This window comes from Gossypium arboreum, chromosome 11 (assembly GCF_025698485.1).
Source record: "Gossypium arboreum isolate Shixiya-1 chromosome 11, ASM2569848v2, whole genome shotgun sequence".
In the NCBI taxonomy this organism is placed as follows: domain Eukaryota; kingdom Viridiplantae; phylum Streptophyta; class Magnoliopsida; order Malvales; family Malvaceae; genus Gossypium; species Gossypium arboreum.
The window spans coordinates 72113230-72119821 of NC_069080.1; the positions used below are offsets into that span (position 1 = coordinate 72113230).

At 32.9% G+C, this 6592-nt stretch overlaps 1 non-coding gene across 1 annotated transcript; it reads left to right on the top strand.

Moving 5' to 3' along the window:
- Positions 1-2379: 2379 nt before the first annotated feature.
- On the top strand, positions 2380-2485 carry LOC128285020 (small nucleolar RNA R71). Its single transcript, XR_008275436.1, has one exon. It is a non-coding gene; the product is annotated as a small nucleolar RNA R71 (small nucleolar RNA).
- The last annotated feature ends 4107 nt before the right edge of the window (positions 2486-6592 follow it).

Below are 6592 nucleotides of genomic sequence, written 5' to 3' on the forward strand. Positions count from 1 at the left end.
ATTACTCAATAATAACCACAAAGCATAATATTTCATAATAATAATCATCATATCATATAAATAACATTAAATTACTTAAAATGACAATTATGTTACCAACATTTACACATAAACTTACATCTCATTTAGTATCAAGGTAGTAACATTAAATTACACATTGCATTATTAAAAATCATATGAACTTACATCGTATGCGAAAATGGTCATTTTTACCATTTTGTCCACAACCTGATATTTTCTGATTTTGGCCCAAATTTCAGCTTTTCCTTGATCTATCATTTCAAATATAGCCTAATTAGGACTCACATTATTCAAATTAACCCAAAATCATATTTTGGAAAAATTACAATTTTGCCCTTAAACTTTGTCAAAATTTCATTTCTTCCCCTTGGCTCGTAAATTAAACTTCATCCTATTTCCTTATGTTTTATGACATGCTGATCATTTTTCCCTTGTATACCAACATTAAATTTGCACTCTAACTTGTACTTATGAACATTAGGTATTTTTACCGATTTTGTCATTTTACTCGTTTTCACGTAAAATCTCTTAGTAAAAGTTGTCTAACACAATTTCAAGCTTCATATTCTACCATAAAACATCAAAATAAACACATTTCACCTATGGGTATTTTTCCAAATATAAACCCCAGGTTAAATTATTGCTAGAATAAGCTTACCCAAGTTATCGGGATTTCAAAAATGTAAAGAACTTTAAAAACGGGGCTAGGGAGCACTTACAATCGAGCTTGGGAGTTTGAAAAAACCTTAACCATGGCTGCTGCTGGTAGAAATGGTTGAATGAAGAAGATGATAGCTGGCTTATTTCCCTTTTTTAATTCTTTTAATTATTAGTTTACCAAAATACCCCTAACTTAAAAATATTTTATTACACCCATTTCATGTCTATTTTTGTCCAGAAATTAACCAATGGTCTAATTACCATTTAAGGACCCTCAATTTAAAATTTCATAACAATTGGACACCTCTAGTATGAAGAACTCAACTTTTGTACTTTTTACGATTTAGTCCTTTTGACTAAATTAAGTGCCCCGAACGTCAAAATTTTCGAATGAAATTTTCACAAAATTATTCCGTGAAATCGTAGACTACAAAAATATAATAAAAAAATAAAATTTTTATTGTCGGATTTGTGGTCCCGAAACCACTGTTCCGACTAGGCCCAAAATCAGGGTGTTACATGCCTTTTCTTTTTGGATAGTATATCCTTCATAAACTTCACATAAGTCGACATTTTTTCTAAGGCCTCCACCAACGGAATTTTGATGTGTAACTGCTTCAGAACATCTAAAAACTGCTTGAATTGCATTTCCTGTTTCTGCTTGTGTTGCTACATTTTTTGCAGATGTGGAGGTGATGAAACTTTTGGTTGAATCGAATAACTCTTCTAAGTAGGTAAATCTGCATCCAAAGAAGATGTTAAAGTATCTAAATTCACTAAGTTAGGATTTACCTTGTCAATCTTTGCAGATTCTGACTCTTTTGGTGTAGGAATTTCAACAGGTAGTTGATTCTTCTCAACGGGCATATCTTCAACATTAATCAACCGGGTTACTAGAATTTTACCACTTCCCAATGTCATTGCCTTGATATGTTCTTTACCCAAATTTCTTGGATTCTCAGTATTGCTCAGTAAGGTTCCTTGCAGTCTGTTACGAAGCTCCGTAGCTAACTGACCCATCTGGTTTTCCAAGTTTTTCAATGTTATTGCTTGGCTATGGATCAAAGCGTCATTCTTTTCCATGCACGCTTTCAACAAGTTCTCCAACCTATTTGATGCCTCATCTTGAGGTGGTTTTAGAGCTTGCTGATTAAACCCTTGAGACTGGTTGGGTCTATGCTGTAAGAAGTTGTTTCCAGTCCATTTCCTTGGTTGTTCTAAGAAAAGTTAGGATGATTATGCCATGAAAGATTGTAGAAGTTGGAATGGGGTCCTTTTCCACTCCTATTTTGATGTTGGTTCCCCACATAGTACACTGAATCGGGATTTGATGGACAATTCTCAAAAGAATGACGTTCCTCATAGTACACATAGGAAACTACTTCAAATGGACTTGGTGGCTGAGCTGCAAAATTATTAGCACTATTAGTGGTAAACTGTTTTAACATAGAGGAAATAGACAGTACCTGAGCTGATAACGAAGTGCGGGTGTCAACTTCATGAACCCCGGCTACACGTCTTTCTGAAGCTGTTCAATTTTTTGGCCATTGATAGTTATTACTTGCGATCCTTTCGATGATCTCATAAGCCTCATTATAAGACTTAGACAAAATTGCACCATTCGCAGAAATATCTACCATCAATCTTGTATGTGCATTGAGACCATTATAGAATGTCTCCAACTAGATACAATGAGGAATCCCATGATGAGGACACTTACGAAGTAACTCCTTGAATCACTCCCAAGCCTCATACAAAGAATCATCATCAATTGTTGGGAAGTTACGATCTCATTCCTCAACTTAACGTTTTTCCTAGGCAAGAAATACTTAACAAAAAATCTCTTTGCTAATTCTTGCCATGTAGATAGGAACTTGGTGGCAATGAATTGAGCCATGCTCATGCTCGATCTTGCAATGAGTACAGAAATAACTTCAACCTCAGTGCATCTTTAGTCACACCGGTTATCTTGAATGAATCACTAACCTCCATAAACAATCAAAGGTGGAGATGTGGATCTTTCGTGGGCATACCACTGAATTGGCCCACCGTTTGGAGCATTTGAAACATCACTGGTTTCAATTCAAATTGGGTTGTCTCAATATCTGGCCATCTAATTCCTGGATTTAACTCAGTGAAAAGTGGCACAGCATACTATCTGATGCATCGATCCCTATCATCAACAATGAGGATGGGGTTTTGTACACGATCAACTTCATTACCTTTGTCTTGATTCTGATTTACAAGGTCCAACTCGACTTGTCTTTGAGCTATTCGTTCACGTCTTCTTTGTCTGCAAGTTTGCTCAATTTCAGGGTCTACAAGGAGTAATTTGATTATCCAATCTATGCTCATAAACACTTGAAAATAAAATCACAAAATTAAAAAGAATAAGCTAGTAATGTTAGAAATAAACCAACTTGGAAGTAAATAATTTCACCAAAAAGATGACTATGGCAACAGTTAACAATCCCCGGCAATAGTGTCAAAAACCTGTAACACGTAGGTTTGTGCAAGTGCACACAGTCGTTATCAAGTAATATGAAAGTATCGAGTTATCTTCTCCATAGAGATTGTATTTGTGTTAAATCACTTAATTGTAAAATTATACTAACAACTTGGAAAATAAAAACACAATATAGTTGAGAAGTGATGATTAAATATATTAAACTAAATGTAATGATCCCTAATGCAAATTATCCTAAGTATGCAAACTATATGAATGGAATATATTTTAGCAAAATTAAACACAATTTGAAACAATTATAACATAAATAAACTAGGACAATTACTTTAATTAAACTCAATTTATTATCAACATGCTTAATAACATTCGGAAAAACATTCCATGGCAACTCGATCTTTCATGAGTTTGGAAACCACATTAGGTCCTTTCAGAATCCTTTACTTAGTAAATATGCATTTTACTAATCCTTATTTACTAAGGTTTCTTAGCATTCATGTGAGGTAACATGGACGTGTTATATTTAAAACAGTTTAATCACACAAATCTAAAAACTATGCAGATAACAAAGCTTGGTTAGAGTTGTTATGTAACCTGCAATTTAATCAGGTTAGGATCTAAATTGAGCATGCACATTTTAATTATGTGTCCACTAGCTATTGTTTGGTTAGGATTGCTTAGCAAATTCAGGTGCATTTCAATCACTTATGAATAAAATACATACTTGATTTTAATTGAAAACATGATCGATTAAGGCACAAACATTATAAGCATGAATCAAAAATATACTATATAATCAAAGAAATCATCCTAGATTAAATAAAATTAAGATAAAATTGTTGTAAACAAGAACAAAGAACACATAGCAAACATTTTTTGATTTAATTAAAGAAAAGAAAGATTAAACCCAAATCAACGTGGCTGTCACCCAAGACTCTGACTACGAGGCTCCTTCACTTCTTCACTTTGCTCCTTTGCTAATAGCTCTCCAAGGTAGCCGACCAAGGGCTCTTGAAGAGGCTTAATTGATAAAATCTCTATGAAGAGATGATGCTAGGCGTGGGGAATGGAAAGGTCTAAGATAATTGAGAGAGAAGAGAGAATGATGATGAATGAGGGAACGAAGCGGTCATATTTATAGGTGAAGAGAGGTGGGTAGCTTGCTAAAAATAGTTGGGTTTAGTCTCTTCAAACTTCTTCCATGAGTGGCCCGCCACAATTAGTGGAATTCGAGCTGATTTTTGCTTGATTTTTAAGCAATTTGTATGCCATAATAACTCAGGACTGAGACTCGGTCAAACGTAAATCTTTGGGCAAATCTCTAATTTTTTCAACAATGTAAGGACCTTTTGTAATTAAACCAAAAAGTGGAGTAAATGCACAGCCATGTGTAGCTAAATTTGGGTTGACTTGGTCTTCAATTTGGATGGTTTTTGTAATCCAACAAAGCTAACAGGCTTGTCCAAAATAAATCAATAAGTTAAAGGACCAAAGAATAAAATTTATCCAATTTAAATAATTAATTGCAACCCAAATTATTAATGAAATATTTAAAATGATTTATTAAATATAATTTTATATTTTATTATTTAATTTAATCATGCATGGCCCATTTTAAGTCTTAAAATATAATATGTTTAGATAAGTATAAAATAAGCCATTTTATACACGAAAACTATATAATAAAGCATAAAATCACATTTATTAATTTCTATGTCCTAATTTCATATTTTCATATATTTCATTAATTTATTAAACAATTACTTAGTTTTAACAACAATTTAAGTAAAAGGTGATAAATTACATAGGAAAAATCTTATAGGTTTTTCAGTTTACAATTTTGCATCATCTCCTCCATCATATTGCTTCCATTTTTCTCTAATTAAATTAGCCTCAAATCTGAAATCTTTAGTCTCCAGGTTCGATTCCTAACATTGTTAAGAAGTGCATTTGCTGCCCCTTTCACCTAGCTCTTGTAAGTTCTTGTTTTCTTTTAAATTTTTGATGAATCTTGTGAGTTAAAAACTCAAAATTCTACATCTAGAATTTGGGAATTTTTTAAGATTTAATGGGTATTTTTCCAGCTTTTTAATTGATATCAAAAGTGGTTCTAAATTAACCCCAATTTGGCCACTGCAGGTGGTGATATGTGCGTCTATGGGTAAGAAAGGGGGCTATTTTTCTTCAATTCTTTCTCATCCTTTTCCAGCATAATTTTTTGTTCTTGAATCCCTCCTAATCAGCCTTTAATCACATATCAATTAGAGGAAAATGTTCTTGATCGATTGGCCATTCAAATCTCACAAATTGGGAAGTGTAAGTGCAATTAAATGCAAGCTAGTTGTTGTTTTGACATAATTAAATGTTATAGATTGATTAAATGAAGGATTTTAATCAATATTTGATATTGATTTTCCATTATGTAAATGTGTTAGCTTTTGACCTGAATGCCCCAAATCAATTGTAAAGTCAAAAGACGTTCGCGCGTATGATTCGCATCAAAACAGTGTAAGAAATTTAACTAATTTGGATTCGAAAAAATAGATGTAATTGTGGCGATTGGATTGAACCCATAAGTGGGTGTTTAGGGGATGTATAAGAGGTGTAATTATTGATTTATATACTGATTTCTTTTAACTTAATTAATTATGTCTATTTTAAAGTTTATTAAAGAAACCACAAGATTCACTAATGTGTTACAAAATAGCGTAAATAAGGTGTGGGTCCTAAACTCATAAACTTGTTTGATAATGATAATTATTGTAACACCCCAAACTCGACCCACCCAAACCCGGCCTAGATGTTATGGCCGAATTTGGAAATGTCACATTGAAGTGTTTTTTGTAAAGTGTGATATCGTTGAAAAACCCCTTTTATATTTAACCCCTTTGTGAGATATTAAAGATGATGTTAAGACGTGTCGTTCATTTTCAAAATGTGAGTCATTTGTCAAAAAGTTAATCATATTAAAACTTTATTATTCTTTAAAATGTTATTTCTTGTGGAAGCTCTTAAAACAGGTTGCCTATTCGTGGTATCTTTGAAAAATATTTATCTTTTTGAAAACTCGCGTCTTTTCTTACTGCTAGCAGTTATAAATCAAAACAAATAAAAATCCCAAATTAAAAACAAAAATCCAAAAAGGCCTTATTACAATAAAAATACCCCAACTAATAATACTTATAATCAAAATCAAATGTGAAAATAATAGCAGTTGTGTGGCCACCTCTGAGTTCCGCGCTGCACCGATCCACCTATGTCTGGGAATTACCTGCGCAGATAAATAGTAGGGTGAGTTTACAAAAAATCAGTGTGTAATCCCATATCAAACAACCATACAGTCAGCAAATACAGTCTGGGCTAAGCCGATTTCAGTAATGTTTTAGTTTAAGTTTTAGCCCAGTACAATATTAGTATCAGTTTGGGCCTGAGCCCATCTCAGTGATA